Source organism: Lacerta agilis, chromosome 9 (assembly GCF_009819535.1).
Source record: "Lacerta agilis isolate rLacAgi1 chromosome 9, rLacAgi1.pri, whole genome shotgun sequence".
Taxonomy (NCBI): domain Eukaryota; kingdom Metazoa; phylum Chordata; class Lepidosauria; order Squamata; family Lacertidae; genus Lacerta; species Lacerta agilis.
Window position 1 is genome coordinate 31,035,257 of NC_046320.1, and position 16,088 is coordinate 31,051,344.

The window sequence follows — 16,088 nt, forward strand, 5'->3', positions numbered from 1 at the left end:
TGCTAAAAAAAACAACAACACAGAAGCTTTTTTTCTAGGATTGATAGGAACTGAAATCCCCAAAGAACAGAAGAAAATATTTGTGTATGCTACAATAGCTGCCCTAATATTGTTAGCCCAAAGATGGAAGGAAGAAAAGATAGTGATGAACGAAGAATGCCAAATCAAGCTAATGGACTATGCAGAAATGGCAAAATTAATGACAAAGCTCAGAGACTATGACAACGAGAAGTTTTAAAAAGGGTGGGAATCGTTTGTTGTTTATGTGCAAAAATACTGCAAACAGGTTGATACATTGGCAGGATTTTAAGTAAATGCTTGCAATTAGTAGAAAATTTGAAAAAATATATGGGAAATAATAATTGGAAAAGTATAAGTATGGAAATGCAGAAGAACTTGTTTTTATATAAGGAACCAGAAGAGGGCATGGAGGGAAGTCTAGAGATTTGAAGAATCTCAAAGAGAAGGTTCGTGAGAATGTATTTGTATAAATCTAGATCCGGTAGAAATGTGAGTTAATTTTTGTTTCTAATTGTGAAAATGTAACTCTGGAAAATTAATAATAATTTTTTTTACAAAAAAAACAACAGTTTAGTGAGCCTATTTTAGTGTTCAGTATGTAAAGTATTTATGGATATATAAACTGAGTATAGAAATTCTGATTTTTTTTGATTTTTTAAAATATATTAATTTAAATATGATGCTGTTCACTGCCCTTAGGATGTGGTGGGATAGAAAGTTATTTTTTTTAAAAAAAAAGTTGACTTGATGGTAATAAAGTGAATGGGGGGCTAGCCTCCCAAGGCTGAATTGCAGATGGATGACTTGGCACAGTTGCATGTTTGTTTTGTGAAAATACGTCCCCAGCAGATGACCAAGAGAGGGGTAGGATTTGAGTCACATATAAATCCTGGTCTTCCTTCCATTCCCAGGATGGTGTGGCCTGGGAATGTCCCCTATCCCAAAGTGATGTTGGGGTTCAGCCTTCTCACAAGCTTGGCAAAGAGAAGCAATGCAGCTACTTCTAGCTAATATCCTTGTGTTGTGAGACTTGACAAAGTATTCTGTCCCCTAGAGAAAATGCACAAAAGCTTTACTCACGAAAAAACACCCACACTTGATCCTGCTGAAAAGCCTTAAATGTAGAGAAAGAACTTTACAGTGTCAGTTCTGACATGGTGAATCATGCATCACAAACCATGGAGAGTCTGTAGAGGTTTAATTAAGAAGTTTTGTGCATATTAAGGATGAGCGAAAAGAGAATGACATGAAAATAATGAAAGTAAAGGCAGGGAAGCCAATCTCTTAATTACTATAGATATCTGCAAAATGTGCTGGAGCCTTTTTTCCCTTTTTTTCTTTTTGCTAGATTTGAAGGCATACAATATACCATGCAGAATAACCTTTATGAGTTAAGGAATTACTTCTTCAGGATTGTAATGAAGCACAACCACTGCTACTAATCTATATTTGGTGTCTAATGCAATAACTTTGATTTCTTTTACTCAAGTTCCATATCATTTTTATGTGAACAAATTTTACAGGAAGTGAGATAGTGCAGGGCAAATGTGGGGGAACTTTGGCCCTCTAAATGTTGCTGAACTCCACCTCCCATCACCCCTGGTCATTGGCCATGCTTGCTGGGGCTGATGGAAGTTGTAGTTTGGCCATACATGGAAGGCCAAAGGTTCTCCATACCTGCTAGAGGGGAAAGTAAAAGGGTGTGTGACACACAGGGTTTATATTAGTGATGATCAGGTTCTCCCTAGGCTTCGTTTGGAATTGGCTCAGCATTCATAATTATCTGAATAAATGTGTGTGGAGGTTTTTGGGGTGTGTGTGGGTGCCTGCTTTCTGAACATTCTCTTTTAGCTCATAATATTTGTACACGTATGTTAATCTCATTGCCCTCTGGGAATAGAGATTTGGTTTGGGAACACGTGCCTGATTAAAGATGCAATTAGTGTGGGTGTTACAACACCTGGACTCAAACATACCCTTATGTTTATTTGTTCATGCGGCATGCCAATGTTTTGCAAATTAATTTACACATCAGTGTTAAAAGCTTCCCAAAAATGAAGAAGAGAACTCTCAGAAAAACAGGTTGTTTCCCCAAACATCTATCAAGAAAGCTCATGAATACGGAGACAGTTCCAAACCAAAATGCTGGTGCCTTGCATTTTGGGGCCATTCTGCAATCTGAAGCTCTGCCAACCACCCGCTCCACACTCCAAAGCCCTCCATTGCCCCTCCAAACCCCTCTGGCCTCCTCCGATCACCCTCTCCAACTGCCTTTTCCACACTCAAACACTCTCATGAAAGCTGCTGGGATTGCTGGCTGCTCTTTCCTGCCCTCCTGTCCCCCCGCATGTGTCATTTTTGTGCCATGTCCTTATTTTCTCCCTGTGCACACCATTTTTGCATCGTTTTGAAAATATTTAAATATTTTTCATTGACACACATAAGGCTGTGAGTGTGTATCATAAATAAGAGTAAGATGCAAGTTACTTGAAAAAAGAAGTAGAACATCATATAGCAAAATTAAAAATTAAAAAAATTCCTTCCAGTAGCACCTTAGAGACCAACTAAGTTTGTTCTTGGTATGAGCTTTCGTGTGCATGCACACTTCTTCAGATACAGATATCTGAAGAAGTGTGCATGCACACGAAAGGTCATACCAAGAACAAACTTAGTTGGTCTCTAAGGTGCTACTGGAAGGATTTTATTTTATTTTTTATTTTGTTTTGACTATGGCAGACCAACACGGGTACCTACCTGTAACTGAATCATATGGCAAGTAAGTTGCCCCCCACCCCAACCCTTCAGTAGTTAATCTCTAAGATTTAGTCAGAATTTGTGTTTTGGCTATAAGCTCTTATCACCGTTTCAGTAATAAGTGAGTATATATTGATCCTAGGTGACTTCAGCAAACATGATTCCTGCTTTAAGACATGTACAAGTGTGAGTTACTAGATATGCCTGCCAAGGCTGAAGGATCCTAATATGTTAAACTCTTGGAACATGTGCAACTGAAACACGTGTATACTGATGCGGATTGCTAGCAGAGGATACAGTGCTCCATCTGTAGCAAAAAGGGAAATTATGAGCTGGGCAAATTCTTACATCAAACCAGGTACATATGAACTTTTGAAGCCATGGCTAATTTTAGGTGTGAGTGAATGGGAGGAGATGAGGCAGTGTGTGCAAGATGGGAATATCATGGTGTAGCGTGGGGACTAAGCATGCACCTTCCAAACGCCCCCCCTCCCCCAGCTTGTTCCTTAGAGGCTTCAGTTTGTTGTGACTTCTGGATCCATTTAATACAATATTAATTTGACTGGTGCCTTCCAGGTAGCAGTTAATTGACAGCTGAGAGGAAAGCTTGCTGCGCAAGAGATATGAGCACCTCCTCAGAGAACAGCCTGAAACACATCTGATGTTTTTAGTTTTTAGTTTTTAAAATAATAATAATAATAAAGATGAAAGGGAAACTGTGACTACCTGTATACTTAGCACACAGCAATGAAATAACATAAAATATGCAGAGCTGTGTTTTCTCCGCAGTTGTTGCACGAGGCCTTGGCACCTAATAGAGTCCCCCATTCAAAACAAACAAGTGGTTCTTCCTTCAAATACAAGAAGTATGGAAGCCACTTCGCACAATATGAGATACCTTGCATGGAAGCCATATGATAACAACAACAACAACAACAACAATTTATTATTTATACCCCGCCCATCTGGCTGGGTCTCCCCAGCCACTCTGGGCAGCTTCCAACAAATATTAAAATACATTAAAATATCACAAATTAAAAACTTCCCTAAACAGGGCTGCCTTCAGGTATTTTCTGAATGTCAGGTAGTTGTTTATCTCCTTGACCTCTGATGGGAGGGCGTTCCACAGGGTGGGCGCCACTACCAAGAAGGCCCCCTGCCTGGTTCCCTGTAACTTGGCTTCTCGTAGTGAGGGAACCACCAGAAGGCCCTCGGCACTGGACCTCAGTGTCCAGGCAGAACGATGAGGGTGGAGACACTCCTTCAGATATACTGGACCGAGGCCGTTTAGGGCTTTAAAGGTCAGCACCAACACTCTGAATTGTGCTCAGAAACGTACTGGGAGCCAATGTAGATCTTTCAAGACCGGTGTTATGTGGTCCCAGCAGCCACTCCCAGTCACCAGTCTAGCTGCCGCATTCTGGATTAATTGCAGTTTCCGGGTCACCTTCAAAGGTAGCCCCACATAGAGTGCATTGCAGTAATTCAAATGGGAGATAACTAGAGCATGCACCACTCTGGCGAGACAGTCTGCGGGCAGGTAGGGTCTCAGCCTAGGAAGCTGCCTTATACTGACCATTGGTCCATCTAGCTCAGTATTGTCTACAGTGACTGTCAGAGGCTCTCTACAGTTTCAGTTTCCTACCTGGAGATGCCAGTCACTGAACCCAAGACCTTCTGCATGCAAATCAGATGCTCTCCCACTGAGCTTCAGCCTTTCCCCACTTCCTTTTTAAAAAATAATAATCTATTTTTGATACTTATTAAAAGATATACAAAAGTGTATACCTGATACAAAGTATTTTTTGAATAATACACACAAATAAATGAAATGCTTTAAAATATAATTTAAAAAGAAACAAGAGCTAAAAAAAGAAAAAAGAAAGAAAAAAGGAAAATGAAAAGACAATGGAAAAAGATAATGGTTCTCCGTCTGTCAGCTAAATATAGCATTCACTATTAACATCCAACTATTCTAATTTCTATAAACCAATAGTTTTTCAATCTTGAAATCCATATATTACAAGTTCATTTTCATGCATTAATTCCTCAAGAAATTTCCAGTGCTTAATAAATGTCAATAATGATTTTTCTCTAATTAAACAGGTTAACTTCCCCACTTTCTGATGGGAAGTTTTTTGAATTCCATATGTAGTTCACTGTACATGAATGCATGCATGTCTGTTTCACCTGTTTTTCAGAAAACAGGTGTTGTCACTCAGGTCTCACCTCTGGATCCTAGAAGCTGTCATGATGCATGTTACAGCAAGCCGCACCCCTGGAACAATTTCGACTGTCTGGCTAAACCAGGTGAGGGTAGCCAATGAGTTTAAAACCCTTGATGAATTAGGGACTTCCCCTGCATGTGAAAACAGGCTCCGGCAGATTGAATAGATGAGACCAATAGCGGGTCCAATGCTCAAGGCTGTGGTTTCTGCAAGTGCCGTAGAGGGAAGCGAGGGGCAGATGGGGCTCGTCAGCCTGGGAGAAGGAAAACTCTGATCTCAGTAAATATCCCTCCAGAAATCAACAGTGCACAAGAAACTGTCATTCCTCCTCAATTCCTATTAGCACTGGCTCAGCCTCTCCTATATATCCTACAGCTGGTCTTCTTCATGGGTGTAATGAGGTCACAATGATCTAACTCAGGGGTCAGCAAACTTTTTCAGCAGGGGGCTGGTCCACTGTCCCTCAGACCTTGTGGGGTGCCGGACTTTATTTTTTTTTGGGCGGGGGGAGAGAATGAACAAATTCCTACAGTCCACAAATACCCAGAGATGCATTTTAAATAAAAGCACACATTCTACTCATGTAAAAACACCAGGCAGGCCCCACAAATAACCCAGAGATACATTTTAAATAAAAGGACACATTCTACTCATGTAAAAACATGCAGATTTCCGGACCGTTCGCAGGCCGGATTTAGAAGGCGATTGGGCCGGATCCGGCCCCCGGGCCTTAGTTTGCCTACCCATGATCTAAGCCAGCTGTGTTCAGAAAGAGTGCTTTACTCCTCTTTAACTAGATAAATCCCTCCCACAAAACACTGGTAGTCTTGAGTATAAACGCCCTTCTTTCCATCTAGCACAAAAAACGGCAGTGAACAAAATGGAAACAATCCATTCTTCTTTTCCTCCTGGAGGACAAGTAAGTCTTGCAATTTTTGTTGACATTAAACTCCTGCTTCTCTGATAACATTTTTAAACCCGATCTCTCCTTCATGGCAGCTGCGTGAATTGTCATCACATCAGTAGGGCAGCTAATTTCTTAATTCTTTTTACAGTATTAAGGGGGAAAAAGCTCTTGCTGCATCTCAGGGACTTTTGCATGCCTCACAGTCACAAAAATGACAAATTAATGACAGCACACACAGGAGAATCTTATCAGCAAACTCTTCCCAGCCTCGGCAAGCTGATTTGCCTGTCAACCGAAAGAAAAGAAAGTCTAACTAAGCCTCTTGACACATGAGAAATTACCATTCACAGTTTCACACTTATAATTTTGGTTTGTTTTTTTTAATATAAAAAGGAAACTGGGATTAAGAGTGTGTCTTATTACATTAACATACAAAGGAAGGAGAGGCAAAAGAAGAAGAAGAAGCAAGCAATTTGTTGCATGCCATTTTGCACAGTCACAGAACATAAATATACAGCACAAGGAAAATAATCTTGTGAAAATATATACCCTCCCTCATATCCAATACCTTCACATGGCCTTTAAAAATGAATAAGATAAAAAGCTTGCAAGTCCATGATGAAAAGGTGCAGGGGCAGACAGGCACTGAGTACCAGCAGAATATTTCCTCCATATTCATGACTGATTTCAGCATAAGACAAATAGATGTGGTACCAGCAACAAAACATTGCAGTGTACATGGAATGTACATGTATACCATCCAGGTACATGGAACCTGTGGCCTTCCAAATGTTGTAGGACTCAACTCCTATCAGCCTTAGCCACTGTGTATGATGGCCAGGGATGAGGAGAGCTGCCATCCAACAAAATCTGGAGGGTGGCAGGCTCTACATTCCTGCCTTAGGAGGACTGCTCCTTTTCAACTTCAGGCAGCTGGAACCAGAAGCAATGTACTGTAATTCTGTCCAGGCTTCCTATTCCCTTTAAGGAAAATAGGAGTGGGGAAAGCAAATGGACATCTCCCATCTATCACCACCCTAGGCCTTCACTTGTTTTTGATTTGGGGCTGGCTGTCAGCCTTGAACCTGAGACAAACAGACAGACAGAGAGACAGACAGATGCTCATGAATAGATATCTATAGATAGTGGGATTTTCTTTCCCTGGCCCTTAAGTGGGGTGGCAATGTGTTCTGTTTTACAGAGAGCAATCCTCCATCTGAAGCTCCATCAGAGTTGTCTCTCTAAAAGGTTTTTTGTTTGTTTGTTTGTTTGTTTTAATTTTTTAAAACTTTCCCCTCTGTTCCCACCCCTTCTGCACCTGGCTCCACCCAGTTGCCCCTTGGATGGAGTAAGTTTATCCACCCCTACCCTAAACAAATCACAGCAGTGAGGTCAGGAGTTATTGTCTTTTGGCATTCATTGTGAACCAGGAAGTTCTGTCTTCAGACAGCAGAGTGAGTTTTTCTTCTATATCGTTATCACTCTGGATTCAACTGACACCAATAATCCCCCAAAATCCCAGAAGCTCTCTCACACACAAAATGACCCTGGTCATTCTCTCTCTGTTGACCTCCGCAATCCTGCAAGAGAGCTAAACAAGAGAGAGAAACAGATTGGAGTAGCTGAGCCTGGAGAACAGCTCTCATCTCATTCTGGCACTCTGATCATCCCTAGAGACTCAGCGAGAATGAAATGAGGCATGAGAAGGGGAAGAGTGAGCTTTCCTGGTTGCAGTGCTCCAGTCTATTTTCTTACTTATTTTCTTCTGGCATGATCGAGAGCATCCTTTTTATTTTATGCTGATCCACCCCACTGGATGAAGTGCCTCCGGTGCAGAATTCTGCTCTACCCACCATAGAGGTCAGGTATTTTAGATATTTCAGGTGTAAAGTCATGGGAATTCAAGCAAAATATTTACTGCTTAAGGGAAGATGTGCTATTGAGTTAACCCTCAAAAAGAGAGAGAAAAGGAAAAAAAATATTCTCATCTGAGCTCAGCAGTACTGATATTATCGTTCCTTCTGGAGCAAGTAGTCATGTTGAGCTGAGAACCATTTTCATAATGACAGAGTTGCACCTCTTTCTGGCTGCAGTGATCCTGATTATGACTGGGCCCCCTGACATTTGCTATTTCTTTCTCCCCAAAGGAAACAAGACATGACATAGAGCATGAGCATACATTTCTTGAATCACCTTGTTTGGCTCCAGCGCAGCAAGAAAGGCATTGAGAAGTGTCTAAAAGTGTGCTGCTTCTCAGAACATCTGAAGAAAAACTGAGCATCTCCCCCATGCTCAGTTACTCCAGTTGTCTGCACATCTGGAGCTGGGTGAATATGTCAACTGGTTGAGCAGGCTTGAAGAAGGCACTGATAGTCAAATGCCATCTATGATCCTCCAGATATTGCTAGACTCCAGCTCCCAACATCCTTGACCAGGGGTCAGCAAACTTTTTCAGCAGGGGGCAGGTCCACTGTCCCTCAGACCTTGTGGGGTGCTGGACTATATTTTGAAAAATAATAATGAATGAATTCTTATGCCCCACAAATAACCCAGAGATGAATTTTAAATAAAAGCACACATTCTACTCATGTAAAAACACCAGGCAGGCCCCACAAATAACCCAGAGATGCATTTTAAATAAAAGGACAGATTCTACTCATGTAAAAACACGCTGATTCCCGGACTGTCCATGGGCTGGATTTAGAAGGTGATTGGGCTGTATATGGCCCCCGGGCCTTAGTTTGCCTACCCATGTCCTTGACCATCAGCCATTCTGACTGGGGCTGGTGGAAGTTGGAGTTCAGCAACATTTTAAAGGCCAGAAGTTCCCCATCCCTGGTCAAAAGCCTTTACTAGAAATTCAGCACCATATTGTGACTGGGGCAAAAACTTAGTTGTTTGTAGCTAAACTGTTATGCTGCTGCATTCCTGTGTCAGCAATAGCTTCCTTGACTTTCTCTTATTCTGTACTGTTCCTCTGGGTCTCTTCCTGTTTCCTGCCATAGTTATTTATAAATTTGCCTTTCAAATGAGCAGTAATGATCTGCTCAGCTCAGTTTCGAGCTAAAGGGCTATCAAATTGGGTGGTATGAAGAGAAAAGATTATTTCAGTTTTTTTAAAAATCAAAGAACCACCCGCATCTAACTCAGAGGTGAGGATAGCAATTGCAAAATTAGTTCTCTCAAAAACGACTTCCATCAGCAATTCCAGGAATTCCTGGCACTAAACCCAATTTGTAGGAATTTCTTTATTTATTTTATTTTATTTCTGCAGACCTCTTGTCTTCTGATGTTCTCTTCTATGCAACAGGCTTTGAACAGAGATGTATTCAAGATAACGCTGATATGAAGTCAAATACCTGGCAGTACTCTCAAGCGCACCTGATTGGAATGCACACTGGCCATCTCAGAATGCCGTATTCTTTTACAATCAATAAGTATAGAGCACAATTTGCTAAGAACATGAATGCAATATGTGCTGAATATTTCATTTGCCCACAGCGCAATCCTGTGCATGTCTGTATTGGTTCAATGGGGCTTACTCTCAGGTCAGGGCATGTAGGGTTTTATTTCTGAGTAAACCAACATAGGGTTGCACTGTGCTTGACTCAGGCTTGTTACTCCGTCAAAAAAAGAAGAAAATAAATGAGGTTCATCTGGCATGACTTATTTTCAAGAAATCCATTCTGGGTCTTAGAAATCACAGCATCTTTTTCTAAGTGCTCACAAACTGACCATTGAATTATCTGTTCTAGGACCTTTCCTGGTATCAAGCTCAAGCTCACTGGTCAGTAGTTACCTGGGTCTTCTCTCCCCCCCCCTTTTTAAAGATAGGGACAGCATTTGCCCACCTCCAATCTGCAGGGACCTCACCTGTTCTCCAAGAATTCTCAAAGATCAATGTAAAAGTTCAATGCAGAACAGTGTAAAACATGCTTAGAAGTCTCTGTATGATGAACAACCCTAATCAGATATTACTTCTCTACACAGGACGGCTGGAGAGAGAGCATATGGGGGCTGTCACGTGTCAAGAGGGGGTGTTGTGGACAGTGCCATTATACACCCCATATCCCCTACATTATGTATTCAGGCAGAACGCCTGGACAAGGTTATACCTGAAGTGGTAAATCCATTGAGAAGACAACCATAATACATCATCATCATCATAAATTCTTCTAAATTTGCATCAATCATCACTGAAAAGATGGTTACACCACGAATATTACAGATTGGTTACAGATTGGTTTACCATCAGCCAGGAGCCTAATGGTAAAAGCCAACACAAACAGGAAAGAAATGTCCATGCCTCATTTTCCCTACTACATAGCAGAATCTTTACTATAGAGAACTAAGTGCACAACTTTGCAGTTCCTGTTTTGGGATTACAGAGATCCCCTAACATAAGAGTCTTAAAATGCATTCCAGAAAGAGGAATTTTGAAATTGAAAAAAATATCCCCTGGCATCTTAAAAAAGAGCTGATTTATTGTTGCATATGCTTCTGAAGACATGTGCCTCCTGCCTCAGCATCTGTGTACAGAAGGTACACACTATGTACACTATGCTGTGGTGATGGTGTTTTTCAAGAGCAGTATATATCTTTTGGTGCAGGAATGTCAAATCCAAGTGAGGCCTCATTTTCAAACTACAGGCAATGCTAACTGGAGTGAGCTGGGGGGATGCAGTGGTTTTCCTTCCATGTATGCTTAGCCTGGTGTGTATGTAATTGTTTAGGTGGGTGAAGAATGTTCCAATGTCCTATTGATGTGTGTGGTTCTTTGATACATTTGTGTTCCCTCTATCTTTGGGATATGAAGAAAGCAAGAACAGTAACCACAAGAGGTTTGCCATATTCTGAGGAGCAAAAAAGAGGATGCTATGACAACTCTCATTTTATATGTAGGCTATAGAATTGTTGAGGGGGCAGAAGAAAAGAAGAGGAAAGCAAGTCTTCAGCCACCAGTTATGTCTATGTCTCATCCAGAAAGTATAGCCAGAGACATTTTGGCAAATTTAAAAAATCCAGCCAGACAGAAATTTTACCCCTGAAAAAGAGGACGCGTCCTGGAAAAAGAGGACACATGGCAACCCCGCACAAGGACAGCTTGCCTACAGTTGGGTTTTTTTTTTGTTTTTAGACAGAAACAGAGTGAGTTCAGATGTAGCACAGACCTATGGGTTGTTTAAAGAAGGGGAAAGAGAGAGAATGGAAACAAAGGCAAATGAGGAGAGAGAAGGGAAAGTGTGTGTGTATTTTGTTTATATGCACATGAATGAGTTTGGGTTGGCCACACTCGTTTTGGTCATACCCACCACCATCAAAGTTGGTCAAGAAGCAATGTAGCCCTTTGGCCCCATCTTTCAGCCATCATTTGTTCTAATGTCCAAACCCAAGCTTGCCCATAAGCCATGGCTGGTTGGGTGCCAACAACCCAGGACCTTTGAAGCAAAACAATGGCCCTAACTGCAGTGTATCGTTGGTATGTGAATTCACAAAACCATAGAATAAATTGTCCTCAGGAAAAATAAATGTGGGAGAAGAATTTAAGAAGTGCATGCGTGTGTGTGTGTGTACACATGCATGCCTCATTCATGGATGAGTTCCTTGCATCACTGCTTAATAAAGCCATCAGTAACCGTCTTCCTTCTTGAACAGTTGCACAATGACAGGGAAAGGTGGGTGGTAGAGAAAGATAATAGAAGCAGTTATTTTCCTGTGTCATGACATGAAGGCATTTGAATTTCAGAGAAAGAAGAAAAAGGGAGAATCTGTTTGCTCCAAACCATGATAGGAATATTTCCCTTAAATTATAGATAGGACAATCTGTTGAAATCCGTAGCTTTTATAAAATATTTACGATTCCCTGTAAACCATGCAATTCACATTCATCTCAGGCTTCCCAAAGAGCACTGATTGCGCTGATAAAGAGGAGGGTATCCAAAAATTAGGAAAATAAAGATGAAATGAAGAATTGCAAGAGAGTGATGAACATGTGGAAAAAGTTATTGAGAAAGGCAATTTTAGCACACACACACCCCTGCAATATCATGAGATGCGTGAAATGCCTTGTAGAAAAATGGAATAACTAAAGAGGTGGTTAAAGCACAAGAGGATGGGATTGCAGCTAAGCTGGAAAAGAGCAAATATATTCTGCCAGATGGCCTTTTCCTAATATATTATATAATGTTTGTTTCCTCCTAAGATCCTTGTAAGTACATTGGCATTAACTCGTGGAGGGAGGGAGATGGAAGTGTTTGGATAATGGATTTTTCTCTCCTCCCTTGCAGCCTACAAGCACACATTTGCTTAATGGAGAAAGCCCCCTGTTGAAATTTCTATAAAGGCAGCTCCCACCCTCTTTTATTTTAATATAAAGGTCATGTGGGCCAAACAATTGCTTGCGGATTTTTATCCTCGGATTTTTTTTTTAAAAAAACCCTCTGGATTCTATATTAATGATAAATAATATAAAGTCACTGAGGTTGTATTGCTATAGAAATGGAAAGGAAGGAAGTCTCATTGAAATCAGTGGGACTTTCATCTGAATAGATATGTATAGGATTGCACCATCATTCACTTAGCTTCTATTATTTAGCCAGTGTGGCCTTGTGGCAGGAGAGCTGAACTCATAATGGGCTCCATGGTCACAACTGAGCACCATTGTAATTAATAAATTTATTCAAGGCTTTCACTGAGCTGAAATAGATCCATTGTACCCAATATTGTGTGGGACTGTGTCTATTGTCTTGAGCAAGTCCATTTCTCTTATTCTCATTATATATCTATGAATAGAAACATAGTGACTCTTTCATATTGTGTTGACGGAAGAGTCCACTGAGTTATTTGAGCCAAGCCTGTGCAGCAAGTGTGGTATAAATGAGAAATCAGTATTGCAGTGGTTCAGTTTGCATGAGTAAAAGACCAGATTGTTGGCCCTGTCTCCCAAGGAGGTGGGGTCTTCTCCTGTCACACAGCATGCACAATAATTTTAAGATGACAGTACACTGAAGTCCTTTTCTTGGGTTCATAACTGGACTTAAGAGTTGTCATAAGTAGTTTGCCCTTTGCTCTCACTTTGTCACATGAATTGAAAGAACAGACTGCTTGACTCCAGGTTGCAATATGGCAATACCTGACAAGGTTTGTCAATAAAAAAGGTTGAATGGGTGAAACCCCTTAGCGAAAACTTATCTTGCCCTGAAGGAATCTCCTGTCAGATGTAGATGCCAGTGTAACATATTGTGATAGGTAAATTGTTTAGGACTACCATGTTTGTCCACCTCTGAAGGCCCATCATTTGCAGTGCAAAGGAAACCATTCTCATAGTGTTGCCTTATGTCATGACATCAATGATATTGCAATGGATGTTATTTTAAAACTCTTGTCAATGTGTCGCTTTATTGTGATGCAAGCAAAGTAGTGGAGTCTGCTCTACAAATGAGCATGATTCATGAAAAGGCAGGGTATAAACACTGTAGTAACCATCTTCATACCCATTCATGACCTCTGCCACTGCTTAGAAAATGACAAGTGACTTTGAGTCTGGGAGATGGCCAAGAAGTATGGTGGGGAGGGAAGGGAGAAGGAAATGAATTCCCAGCAACATTCAGTGGAATATATTTACAAGAGAACACTTTAAGTGGATTCGAGCATATAAACACATTTTGCAGCTTTACTTTCCAAAGCTTATTTTGGTGCATAAATGTGGCGGGGGTTTTTTGGCTGCTGTTAAATCAAAGGAAGGCTATACTCCCTCTATGGGATGTATGTTCTTCTGCTGGGGGAGCTCAGATGTTCTAGGAACCGTGTTTCTAAAAGAATTGTAGGATAAACAGTTTTATGTATGCATTTTGATGTTAACAGAGTAGCAAGGCACGTTGGTATGCATTGTATATCCAAGTGGCACCATCCTCTAGGCAGAGCACCATTTTGTTTGTACTTTAAACCTGTTTTTTAGAATATTAAATAAAATTATTTCCATCTGTGTACTCAGGGCAGAATTGCAGAGGAAAGAAATCTCAGAGGGAAGAAAATACAGGTTGACCATTTGCATATCTTAACATTTTACACCTGCATGGAAGTTTAAAACTGTTTTTCTTCGCAAGACAAAGTTCTATAAAAACTTCCAAATTGTTTCTGATCCCCCAAACAGGATGGTAGGAAGATGTAAATACTGGAACAGAATGAATACATTTTCTAAACTGTACACAGACCAGCACAATATCTGCAAATGGCTGTCAGTTTGTAGATGCTTCACAGAATTGGAACACCTGTACAACTGGGAGGTCTGAATTGTTGGAGTATGCAGCAAGTATATAAAGTTAAGTGTATATTTGCAAATGTGCTAAATACATAGAAGGGCGGGGGCAGTAGTACATGCAGCCTTCTAGAGGTAGCCAGTGATGTGGCCCTGCTCTTCTCCCTTCTCAATGAATTTACCATATAGAAGGAGTTCTGAAGAACTTCCAGACAGTGGGAAGAAATTGGTTCAGTCCACATAATGGAGTTCAGCTCCTCTCACAATTCATCTGGGGACAGACATTAGTTAAGAAAACAAGAAGAACCCTGCTAGATCAGGCAAAAAACCCATCTTGTCCAGCACTCTGTTCTCACAGTGCTCAATCAGATGCCTGTGGAGAACCTGCAAACAGAAGCTGAGCTCAACAGCACTTTTATGACGGTTTGCCCGCATGGTACACCCCCTTACTTTTTGTCCCGTGGTTATCTTTGAACAAACAGCTTTCCTAGGTTTGCAAAACTCCTCTGCGAAGCCTGTAATTGGAGACTCAACTGGGATGTGTGTGCACATGATTCCTCTTGCAGACCAAATTCACCTTGCTGAACGATAGTCTCTCTGTCTCTTGCTCAAGCACATTCCTGAGTGTCTCAGATATATGTTTTGGTGCCCAGCTGAGTTTTGCCTCAAGAGGTAAGAAGTCACTGACACAATCGCAGAAAAAAAATATTGCCCTTGTAATAACTAGCACCAACAGAGCACATTGTCAGCGTGGCTTCCAAGCCTGCTCTACAGGGATTATACACGGTTTAGCGCTATTAAGCCAAGTACAGTATCTGTTGCTGAATTCAAGAGTCTTTTTCTCCCTATAGTGTTTTCTCACTTTTCTCTCATCCAGCCACCCCAGGTAATCGAGTTTCTACAACTCCCCTTAGGAAAATTGTAGATCACCTAATTTAGCTTCCTTTTTGCTTTCTATTCAAGCCTGAATATTCCATTTTATAAATTCACCTCATTATTCTTAATTATACCTTTTTGCCAGGGTCTAAATAATTCATACTCCTCCTTGGGGGTTTATACTCTCCCCAATATCTGTAGCATATTATTATGGCCCTTCCCTTACTATTTAGCCAAGCTATGCTGACATCGTTCTTTCAGGCTCTCTCTTTCCAAAGTGTTCCCTCCAGATTAGTCAATGCGGTTAGTGCTGTCTCATCTGATTCCTCAAAATTTTCCAGGTACCCAGAGCCTCTGGTGTGAATGGAACATTCCTGGTGTGGTGTTATATGATTTTTATACTGAATGGCACTTCACCCCTGCTTTTAACAGCCTTTCTGCTGCCATAATGGAATGAAGGATTAGGGCGTTCAGTAATTGCATCTGTCTGGTTTCTCTGATGTGTAACTGCCCCAGAATAGAGGGCAACTCACAGGACCAGTAGTTGTATGGCCAACTCACATTTGGAAGTTTTTGTTCTAATAATAACACATATAATTAGGATTTGTGCTGGGCCATAGCTCAATGCCAGAGACCAATCTCTGCGTGCCAAAGGTCTCAGGTGCAAGTCCTGGCTTCCTCAATCGTATCTGGTTGCAGGGCTGGGGAGAAATTCTGCACAGGAATTTGGAGAGTTGTTGCAAGTGCCAGGGACTGGCTGGGTGAAGAGAAGTCATGGAAGGCTTCAGCCAAAGAAGTCCTCCCTAGCACAGGGTGAAGGCTCACATCCAGAATCGTAGAGGTGGAACTCTGAAGACAGGTCAGAGGAAAAGGGAGGCGAATAAGCAACAGACCCTTGAGGGCAGGGCAGAATGCAGAGGAGAGACTTCAGACCCTGAAAGAGAGGAGGAGGACCTGAAAGAGAGGAGGAGGTTGGGGACAGAAGCTGCACCAGCCTAGCAGCAGCTGCCCGATCCCACTGATCAGAAAGCCCAAGGGAGGGAGC